Genomic DNA, 11,854 nt, shown 5'->3' with positions numbered 1-11,854 from the left:
CCCATCTGCCGTAAACGAACACGAGATTGCAGCACAGTCGCTAATGCAATTCAAATGGGTATTATGACGTGATTCCTTATGTAACAACTAGATGGCAGCGTAGTAAACCTGACAAAAGTTGTTAACCTCAATTTTTTTTTTATTTTAGTAGGTTATTTTACGACGCTTTATCAACATCTTAGGTTATTTAGCGTCTGAATGATATGAAGGTGATAATGCCGGTGAAATGAGTCCGTGGTCCAGCACCGAAAGTTACCCAGCATTTGCTCATATTGGGTTGAAGGAAAACCCCGGAAAAAAACCTCAACCAGATAACTTGCCCCTACCGGGAATCGAACCCGGGCCACCTGGTTTCGCGGCCAGACGCGCTGACCGTTACTCCACAGGTGTGGACTGTTAACCTCAAAGCCTATAACCCCGACATATCTGTTACATATATGATCTAGGCTTTCAGGAATAACTCCCTGTAAAGTTAATTTGAATAATTTCGAGGGGAAAATTGTTCCGGAGCCGGGTATCGAACCCGGGACCTTTGGTTAAACGTACCAACGCTCTCCCAACTGAGCTACCCGGGAACTCTACCCGACACCGATCCAATTTTTCCCTCTATATCAACAGACCTCAAAGTGGGCTGACAACCGTCAAGCAACCAACATTGAGTGCACACTAACTCTGTGTGACTTAAATTTTTCCCTCGAAATTATTCAAATTAACTTTACAGGGAGTTATTCCTGAAAGCTTGATTTGCATAATACACATCACTGTACATAACAGAAAACCACAATTTAAGTCACACAGAGTTAGTGTGCACTCAATGTTGGTTGCTTGACGATTGTCAGCCCACTTTGAGGTCTGTGGATATAGAGGGAAAAATTGGATCGGTATCGGGTAGAGTTCCCGGGTAGCTCAGTTGGGAGAGCGTTGGTACGTTTAACCAAAGGTCCCGGGTTCGATACCCGGCCCCGGAACAATTTTTCCCTCGAAATTATTCGATCTTCATTTGTCTCTATATTGGTTACTAAAAACCAGTGTTGCTAATTCAGCGGTTTTTCCCCTACATCTAACATTTTTCGGCGCTAGTTTAGCAGGTAAATTTTATGAAATTTGTATTGCTGATATATGGATATAGCGGGTATTTTTAGCGCTCACAGCAGCAAAATAATATAATTTTACGTTGACAATATACGAATTTAGCGGTTTCTGCACGACTTCACAGCGGATTTTTAAGAATCGTGTTGGCCACACTGCTAGAAACTTCAGAAACTTAATACGAATGTTTATCATGGATAAAATTTACAGATCTGATTCTCTGTTGTGTAAAACTGAAGAAGGTTTGTTGACATTATTTTCATTAAAAATGAAATATTACAGGTAATTGTGTATATTTGTCACTAATGATACACATTGATTATTGATGATATGAAAATGAAACCTTTTGAGGTTATGTAAATAAACTATGTACTCGATACATAGATCGTTGTTATGTTTACACAGTGGCTCCCTTCTGAAAAGAATTTTAATAGTTTGTTACTAGATGTGATTCTAGTCAGTTTGTAATATATTTTTGGTCCAGGGAAAATATACATCTTTTATGATTATACAACAATCGCTGACTTCACAGCTTATGTGACGAGTACCGGGTGCTAGGAAACTTCCAAAGTAGAGAATAACTTACATTAAATCTCCATTTCTTTAATTTTCCGAGTAACGGATATGCTACTAAAATCTACAAATCTTACGATTGTTATTAAAAATGAAATACTTTTATAGTTATAAACAAGTGACACTAGTCTTTTTCAGATATTAATGGCGGTGCGATGTAGATATTTATGTGTGATTCGCTAATTATCCTAGGTAGAGGCATTATTAATTAACTGAGTCATGCTTCCGATTCTGCGTCTTTAAGCTATATGAAATTTATATTCCTTTGGTTTAATCGATCAGATTCGTGAACGCTACCAAGTATATCATTTTACTGTACGAAAATAGGAGGCAATTTCATTTCTTTCTGACATGAGTTATTTTATTTCCCACAACAGGCAACGAATAAAACGCTGAAACAATGATTTTCGTTGAATAATTTTATTTAGGTCTACAATTTACAGATTATACGATTCTACAACTCCGCTACAGCATTCGCCTCATTTCCAGCATCTCAACAATGGATTCCTCACAACAGCCTCTACTGTTGAAAATACGTGAGAAAATATTACTCTACCAAAGCGAGTGGAGACGCGGGCATAATGTGAACCGTTGCTTACGGGATTACACAAGCTGGCACATAGCACGATCGAAAGTAGGTCTCTGTGAGTCATGACAATTTCTGCCGCTAGGTTCGCCTCTCTGCCCTATGAAATGATGAATATTACCATTACAAAGCATTGTGCATCGTGAAAATAGTTCGATTAATTGTGCATTACTGATTTAGTACGAATATTATAAATATGCCAAGCATATTACAGTGTTATTTGAAGTTTGTTCAGCTAAGTTATATTCGAAAATTGTCTGTGTTTTGCTATGTGAAGAACTCGGTACCAACAGGTTGTATCTTTATAGGTTAAGGTAAATGTCAAAGTTCTCTCATATAACAAGCAATGCTATGTTAAAAGTGGCGAATTGCATTTTCCGACTCTCGAATGATGTGACCCGAAATGTAAAATAATTTCATGCATTGTTTCACTTACCAGGCATTACTGATATAGGCCTAATGAAAATGTGAATGACGTGATGTAAACATTGAAGATAATGTTGTTACTGTTTTCCCTTTCTCTTTTAGAAAATACCGACAAAAGTAATGAATTATCTTCATGCTGTACTTATTAGGTAATTAATGTGTATTTGTCTGTATTTTAGACCTGTGTATTGTTACGTAATTATCAGTGAATTAGGTTAGAGAACTTAACAAGATTAGTATGAGATTAGGTAATGCACCTCAAACTGTAACTAATAATGGCTGCTGCCGAAATAGGCTGACGTGGTTATCATGTGAAACAAATTATATCTGGAATATCTAGTTTTATTTTATACGGATACGTAAAGTTTTTGTTTTTTTTTTTTTTTGTTTTAGCATGTGTTTGTAATTTTGTGAGGTTATGTCTAGCCTAATTTCTTTTTATTCTTGTATCATTACCAATACATTAATTTATTTTATATTCATTTCAAGTGTTACATCTATGGTGGCAACTCTACTTATGTTAGGATATGAAGTAACAGTATATATTCAACTTCATCATTTGCTAAAAATTAAAGAAAACTGTATGTGTTCGACTCATTCCATCGTCATTTCTTCTTATGTATGTGAACCACGTTCGTTCTAAAAGTGCTACAATAAATGAACACTATAGACAACGTGATGGAACAATTTACAAGTTACTGCTCAATATTTTCAAGTGGTGCTATACCCATTGTTTCAAAATGTACATACATATTTTTACATTTCTATAAGAGGTGTCATAAATTATTTCAGCATATTTGTAATTCTTCAAAATTAATCCTTCTAATTAATACCATAAAGTAATGAAATAATATAGCCTAGGCCTATATGTGATTTTATACTACCGGTATTGATGTTGATCTTGGTAAATTAATCCAATTTCACAGTGTTGTCTTTTGTATTGTGGTTCATAACAATTATCACAGTATGTACGTGGAAATGTTTTTAAAATAATAAATTCTAGCTCATGATTTTAAGTGGTCGTTTCAATGGGAGGTTATATTGGAAAGATGATCACAAATGGATAATTTACTGCAAGATACAAGAACTGAATATAAGTGAGTGTTTCGTTGAAAGTGAAAGTGAAAATTTCGTTTTACAAGAGCTAAGTAGGCGTACACGCACTAAAATACTACAGCGTTTACTATTACTATGCTCACTAGATTAATCAGTAGGCCTATAGAAATGTTTTCACCACTGCAAGAAAAAATCGCGCAATAATTATACTTCTCAGTTATTGTGACGTCCGTATTTTTTTTAAAAAGAGAGGGAAAAGTTAGGCCTTCTTGCAAATGCGTAATTATGAATTCAAGGAAATTAAAGATAATGCAGTACCTTAATTAGTTGCAATATCTTATTTAATAACAATATTAATAATATTAGGTGAAAAGGGTAGGCTATAGTGCGTATATGTAAGATGTCAAGTTAATTTATTTCCGGAAATGTTTGGTGTATGAACTGAAGTACAGAGCAGACAGTCCCTCAGTTTATATGTAATATGTTTTAATATCAAGAATGACAGCCTTTTATTGTAATATAATTGAGGAGTAGAAGTTTGCAAATTACGTCTATTGTCCATAAAATATTGTACGAAGCATTTAATAAGCAATGATGAGTCCTTTAAATGTCCCAAATGTCAATGTCTTTTAAGTGTTCTGCTATGAATATATAGGGCAGAACAGCGCTCCGAGTGGCGGAATTGGCATTACGAGGGAACCACTTCAGACTCGTTTTTCAAGCTCTAAGCGCCAGCTTGTATAATCTCGTAAGCAACGATGTGAACTATCGTGATGATGCTATACGAACGCAGAAGTACAAGTGATGTTCTGGGCTGCAGGACTCCACTGGCCTTGGTCGAATAATACATACATGTAAGTATTCATTACGAGCTTATGGCCAATAAATACGTCATTCATTGAATATTATTATGCTAGCGTTTTAACATGGCCAAAATGATGTCCTGCATTTACTGGTATCTAATACACTTCAAAATGTCATATTGTTGTCAACAAGTTTATAAAAATATCCCATAAACTAATCGAACTCCACCGGAACTATGCAAATATTCACAATGAAAACAGCAGCTCCTATGCAATACCTGAACTCAGCTGCTGAAGAAGCAGGTAGTTGTCAATGTCTCCTGGTCACAGAGTGGAACAGTCGTGCATACTTGCCCCAGGATTATGCACACACATTTTATTCCTGCCTATCGCCTTGCACATATCTGCCTAACAGGCAACTCTTGTTTCCCTCTCATTCTTCCTGCACAGTTGCAAAAGTCTAAACGACATTTTAACTGGCAACTGTTGTTTGCCTCTCATCATTCCTGCACAGTTGCAAAAGTGGAAACAAGCTTAAGAGCTTTCTTGTGTAATTAAAACATTTCATCACAGTATGAACTATTGTCGCATAATGGGATACATAACAAATTAAACTCTGTAACTGTGCATAGTGTACTCGAAGTAAACATTTCATTAAGAAATTAATTTAAATCAACATTTTCTTTCCTTTATATTACCTATCAACTTTCTTTGCCAATACAAAAAAATATTATACAGAGACATTATAACATGAACCAAGAAAATGGCGGGTTACTGACAGTCTGCAATGCACAGGCTGTTAGAGGTGCGGGTAGATCCTCAGTCACCATATGGCATTTACTGTAGTCACAAGTCGAGTTACAAAAGTCTTCATCCCTAAAGTGTAGTGATTATTATGTATTTTAATGCCCACCAAGAAAACTAGACGTAAACTCTGTACAAAGTTTCCAAACACACCTGTTCCTTCTGTCCAAATAATTTCAAAACTCACTGAAAGAAACAGCCTCAGTGAACAATCCAAAATCAAACAGAAAACGTAGTATTTTTAAACTATAAAAATTAGATGAGACTTGTGAAAGATTAGAACTTCAGAGTGTTGTTGATCAGAAGATGTCAGGTGTGTGTGTGTGTGTGTGTGTGTGTGTGTGTGTGTGTGTGTGTGTGTGTGTGTGTGCGCGCGCGCGTGTGTACGTGCGTGCGTGCGTGCGCGTGTCCCACAATGACTGAGCATGAGAAGTCTAAATCATTGAACACATATTGTTAGTACTGTTACATATTATACACAGTTTAGTATATACAGTTGCGAAGCTTGGGATGATTTTTTGCATTTCTCGCGATAGTTGCTAGCCGCTTGGAGCGCTGTGAGTACTAGGAACAATACACTGTGTCATTGCCATCGTGATTTAATGTAGGCAGACCATGTGACTCACGTAACCTGATCACGGAGGGTGGCGTTTCAACCATATAAATTAGTGCAATGCATAAAGAGTAACATATATTTCTATAAAATGTAGTGTAATTGCATTAATAAATTTAAAACAATGATTATGAGACACTTCAGATATAATTTACTTGCAAGTTAAGGTGTAATATTATTTTTGGTGTGAAAATTATGTTGTTTGTATGTGTAATACCTGACTTTATTTGGATTAAATATTGCGAAATTCTTGTGCATTCATTTATGCACGATTCAATGATTTTCAGTTGCACCGCACGGATATTTAGATATGTTGAAATTATAGGTTATGTTTACTGTACCAATACTTCAATATTCGCATTTATACATTATAATTAAGCATAAAGTGATAACTTGTAAATGCAATTTGTCTCTATTTCAGTTGTATTTATTCGTTTCTTACGGTACTCCAATCTGAAGTCTGATTAATGTACTATGTTAGTAGGCTAAACTAAACTAGCGCAGAGGTAGTTCCTTTGTACTCAGATTCCTTGCATATATGGATCTGTGACAGGTTAGGTTTGGTTAGTTTTGGCTTTTATTATGTCTTGCTTATACGATTACCTGCACCTCCACAAAAAATCTCTTATAAATTCAACGATTTTCACTTCAGAAATTGCAAGAACTACCTCAGCGCTAGTTCCACCGCTTTAGGAGTGCTGCCTTATTGGCCTTCGGACACTTGACTATATTGAAATACGGTAACCTCACAGCGCTGTTACTAGAGCAACTAGATTTACAAAGTCTCCAATGCTCTGCCATTACATATGTAGGCCTATGTTATGTCATATGGAAATTATAGGTTATTATTTATATTCCTATATTCGCAATTATACATTATAATTAAGCATAATGTCATGTATGATACGACGCACATTCAGTTTGTCTGTATTTTAATACTACAGCCGAGTACGTACTGAATTATTGTATTAATCTATTTCCTAAGAGACGAAGTAACAATCGTACGTACACTAATTTCATAGGAGTGGTATGGTAAATTTTCTATCTACAATTAAGGAAGGTAGATGTGCTAAATTAAAATTACAATATAAATTCTTTTTTATTAAACCTCAAAATAGCTTCCATTTTAAACTTAAAATGTTGATGCGAATAGATTATGTTAACATGTAAAATTCTCTTCACATTAAAATAACACAGTTTTGTAATTATTTCTGCGACAGATTATGCAATAAGATGTAAACAGAACTTATGGACACATTGCACTAAATAAAACTTAGCAATGGTACGCAATAAAGTTATAATATTTCACTGAGCTCCATACACTGAAATAGAAAACCCGAACATACATTATCATCTGCGCAGGAAAGGGTCTGTGCTGAGGCGATAGTAGCGATCCTGGTGGTCAGCAACCATCTATGTATGCATATTTATTAAGTATTGAGCTTCGCAACTAACTGTGGTATTATAGAAGTGCCGCTGAAATGGTTAGGCAGACTGGAATGAGTTACCCATTATTTTCTCGCATCACATCATAATATCGCTGTAGAATGCATATATTGCATTTTGATTACTTTTAGTTCATTGCAATATTGTTGCTAGTCTTGCACATAAATGTCCGTGCAATGTAACGAGCACCATATGCCTGTGTTTTGTTTTCTCTCATAATACTCACTTCAACTCCATGGTCTTGAAAAAGCAGACATACTCACAGTGCTACAAACAGCTTTTATAGCACTATAACCGAACATGTTTCAATTTGTAAACACGAGTCCGGTCCTAAAATTACACCTTATTCTAATTCCATGTCATTTACACAACAGGGAACTCTTCATACCACTCAACAAATTTCCTCCACTATGGCTGCTGACACTTTGTAACAAAGAAAATAAATCAACTATGTTTTCCAAAAAAAGTATCTACAATTTAAAATGTGTCCCAAAACTGACTGTCGTGTGTTCCATCACTCGTCACTTGTAAACGTAAATCCTAATCCTGATGTTGTCTGGTAATGATTTTCTTCCCAAATAAATATATCCTTCGGAATATACGAGGGGCATCCAGGAAATAACGACCGTTTTGTTGTAATAATTAAAAAAAATATATTTATTTGAAAAAACAAAGTCTGTTACATAACTGAAGTTTCCTTTACTTCTCTACATAATCACCACCTACATTTAAACATTTGTCGTATCTGTTCACTAGCTTTAGAATTCCCGTGTTATACTCCTCTGCCGCCAGTTCATTAAGCCAGGTGTTCACTGTCTTCTTCAACTCTTCATCACTTCCAAAACGCGTACCACCCAGAAAGTCTTTCAGCTTAGTGAAAAGGTAAAAATCGCTAGGAGCAAGGTCTGGACTATAGGGCGGATGATCAAAGATTTCCCAACCGAATTGATCCAGCAATTCTCGAGTTGAAGCAGCAGTGCGTGGGCGGGCATTGTCGTGAAGAAGCACAACTCCACAGATTTTATGGTAGCCAAGATGCTGCAACACATTTTCACCAAGCAAAGAATATGCAATTCGTCGAGTGATGTGTGCCTGTCTTGCAAGATTCTGTCGTTCACTTCAGGCTTCAGGTCTTCTGTGATGAGTGATGGGCGTCTGGGTCGAGTTTCATCGTGGACATTTGTTCACCCATTGTTGAACATTTCGCACCATTTTCTCACATTTCTTTCATTCATTACAGTATCACCATACACTTCTTTCAATTGCCGGTAAATTTCTGCAGGTTTCAAATGTCGGGCATTCAAAAATCGAATCACACTCCTCACCTCACAGTCGGCGGGATTATCAATCACGTCGTTCATTTTGAAGTAACACAAAATGTACAATGGCGACTTGTTGGAACCAGTACTCACAACATTATGAGAACACATATTAAGGAAGCCAGTTGACCTTCAAACATGGAAGGGGAGTCAGCTGCGCGGCGGGTATGCGCAAACGGTCGTTATTTCCTGGATCCCCCTCGTATATATGATAAGACTTTCTTGTGTTAAATTGTAACGTACCTTGTTTACATGTTTCGACCTATTTATGGGTCATCCTCAGAACTGGTCGTTGTTGGTCTTGGCGCTTCTTGTTTTCTTTCCTGTGAGGATTACAGCCACACAAACATATACAAACTCAAATGTAACACCTGCAACAACTTCTACATAGGACAGACAGGCAGACCTTTTCAAACACGTTACAAAGAACACATCACAGCCATAACAAAATTACAAAACACCTCCACATATGCAGAACACATCACAAATGCTAACCACGCCCACAGAGACATCAACACAGACATGGAAATACTACACATCCAACCAAAAAGCCAGAAACTAAACACACTAGAACAATATGAAATATACAGACACACGGAAACACATCCCAACGAAATTCTCAACACACAACTCAATTTCAGAACACACACACTCTTTGACTCTGCATTATACCACATGAACACATCCTCACAGGAAACAAAACAAGAGGCGCCAAGACCAGTTCTGAGGATGACCCATAAATAGGTCGAAACATGTAAACAAGGTAGGTTAGAATTTAACACAAGAAAGTCTTATCATACATATTCCGAAGTGATACAGTATTAAAAGTTGTGTAATCAAGATGTAAAATATATCCTGTTCCTACATTCCTTAATAAACTTATAACACCACTCATGTAATGTTATAGTCACTATACTGAAAGTTATTCATTACACATTGCATCTCCATCAACTATTCCTGCAACACCTTCTCCTTACAAAATACTGGGCCTAATGACGTCAAACATTTAATACTATGAGCCTGCTATTAACACTTGTAACATATTGGATACCGTACTGAAAATCACTGACAATGAAATTAGCTTTTATACAGTTTACAGTATGTCTCTTATTGTTAAGAATTATTTCTCCTCTATTCCTTTAGACACACACACACACACACACACACACACACACACACACACACACACACACTGCCTTCTGATTGAGCTGTGTGCCTCTGACAAAATGGAACTGTGAAGGAAAATATTAGTCTCTAAGAATGACTGAATGGATAGCAAACTCAAGACAAGTGTTGTAAATAGAAATGAGACCTATGTCAATAAATATTGCCATCCAGGAGTATACACTTGAAGGTGTATCCCAATTCAGATACCTTGGAGTTATTATTAATAATAACTGTGATGTGAGTGGTTGTGTCAACGACAGAATACAGGCTGGAAATCGGGCTTATTACGCTAATCTTCCACTGTTTAAAAATCAGTTGTTATCGAGGATGACAAAGATTAAAGTTTATAAAACATTAGTTCGTCCTGTAGTTACCTTTGGTTCAGAGACATGGACATTTACAAAGAAAGAAGAGAACTCCTTAAGAAGTTTTGAACAGAAGATTCTGCGTAGAATCTTTGGCCCAGTCAATGATCATCAAGGATGGAGGATACGCTCCAACAATGAACTTCTTAACCTGATAGGAGGTCAAGATGTTGTAAAATTTATGAGATGGCTGGGACATGTAAACAGTATGCCTGAAACATGCACTCCTATTAAAATGTTAAAGGGTAGACTATATAACAGGAGGAGAAAGGGTAGACCAAAGTTAAGGTGGATGGATGGGGTATCCAAAGATCTTAAAATTATGGGAGTGAGAGGATGGACTAACATGGTAAAGGACAGAGTAAGATGGAAGGCTGTTGTTAAGGAGGCCAAAACCCACCCCGGGCTGTAGCGCTAACTGATGATGATGACCTATGTAAATAATAGATTCTAGGAAGAAGGACATTGCTATTAAATTCATAAAATAAGAATTTATAATAGAAATAGGACGAAGTATAGTAAATAATGGATCAAGGGAAAGTTAATCATAAGTAGGTAATAGCAAAACAACAAAGGTATCAGCAATAGGAATGTAGTGCTTCAATAGAATTTAGAAATGAGTGCATCATTAGTATGAAGTAATAAAGCTAATCTGTGTTAATAATGGAACTATAGTGCTAGATATAAGAAACTTGGTAAAATTACAACGGAGATATAGTACAACATTGCACAGAGTACATATTAGAACGAAGGAACAGAACACGACAAAGCACATTAAATCTAAAGCCTGTCATAAGTAAGACAATTCTCTATAAATCGAAAGATAATACGTAAATTAAGAGACAAATTCTAAGTATAATAAGAATATAATGCATGTAATATTACTTTGTAATGGGGCATGCTGTATAAGAAATTAAAAAAAAAACACACACACACGTAGGCTATTTACAATGCAATTATAAAGTTTAATACATTTCATGCAATAAACTTGTATTTAAATAATTGATTAAATGGCGATCTTACTTGTGTTAATTATATAAGCATGTGTGGCTTACAGCTGTTTCGGTGCTACTTGACACCATCCTCAGAGCCTACTGGATCTTGGCGCTATCTCAACTTCGCTGCCTGTTGTGTGAGTGCGTTCGTGTGATGATATTCAAATAGTGTGTGTGTTCTGAAATTGATCTGTGTGTTGAGAATTTGATTAGGGTGTGTTTTAGTGTGTTTGTATATTTCATATTGTTCTAGTGTGTTGAGTTTTTGGTTTTTGGGTTGTATGTGTAGGATTTCCATGTCTGTATTTATGTTATTGTATGTGTGGTCAGCATTAGTTATATGTTCGGCATATGTAGATGTATTGTGTCCTCTGGTTATTGCTTTAATGTGTTCTTTGTATCGAGTTTGGAATGATCTGCCTGTCTGTCCAATGCAGTAACTGTCGTAACTATTGCATGTGAGTTTGTATACACCTGTGTGGTTGTATTTATTTGTTTGTGTTGTTTGTGTGTTGAGATGTCTTTGTAGTGTGTTTTCTGTTCTGTATGCTATGTTGTATTTCTGTTTTCTGAATGAGGATGCGATCTTGTTTGTGTTTTTGTTTTCATATG

General features: G+C 36.1%; 1 protein-coding gene across 2 annotated transcripts in view; it reads left to right on the top strand.

Annotated features, from left to right (window-relative positions):
* The first annotated feature begins 1,243 nt into the window (after positions 1-1,243).
* The window catches only part of LOC138701721 (uncharacterized), a 384,144-nt gene continuing 373,533 nt past the window's right edge, over positions 1,244-11,854 (top strand). For both annotated transcript variants that reach the window (XM_069828923.1, XM_069828922.1), the window contains exon 1: positions 1,244-1,331. The gene's annotated coding sequence lies outside the window, so the exon portion shown is untranslated. The remainder of the gene's footprint in view (positions 1,332-11,854) is intronic.

The sequence above is a fragment of the Periplaneta americana genome, chromosome 6 (genome assembly GCF_040183065.1).
Source record: "Periplaneta americana isolate PAMFEO1 chromosome 6, P.americana_PAMFEO1_priV1, whole genome shotgun sequence".
In the NCBI taxonomy this organism is placed as follows: domain Eukaryota; kingdom Metazoa; phylum Arthropoda; class Insecta; order Blattodea; family Blattidae; genus Periplaneta; species Periplaneta americana.
This window is presented reverse-complemented; position numbering and strand designations above follow the sequence as displayed.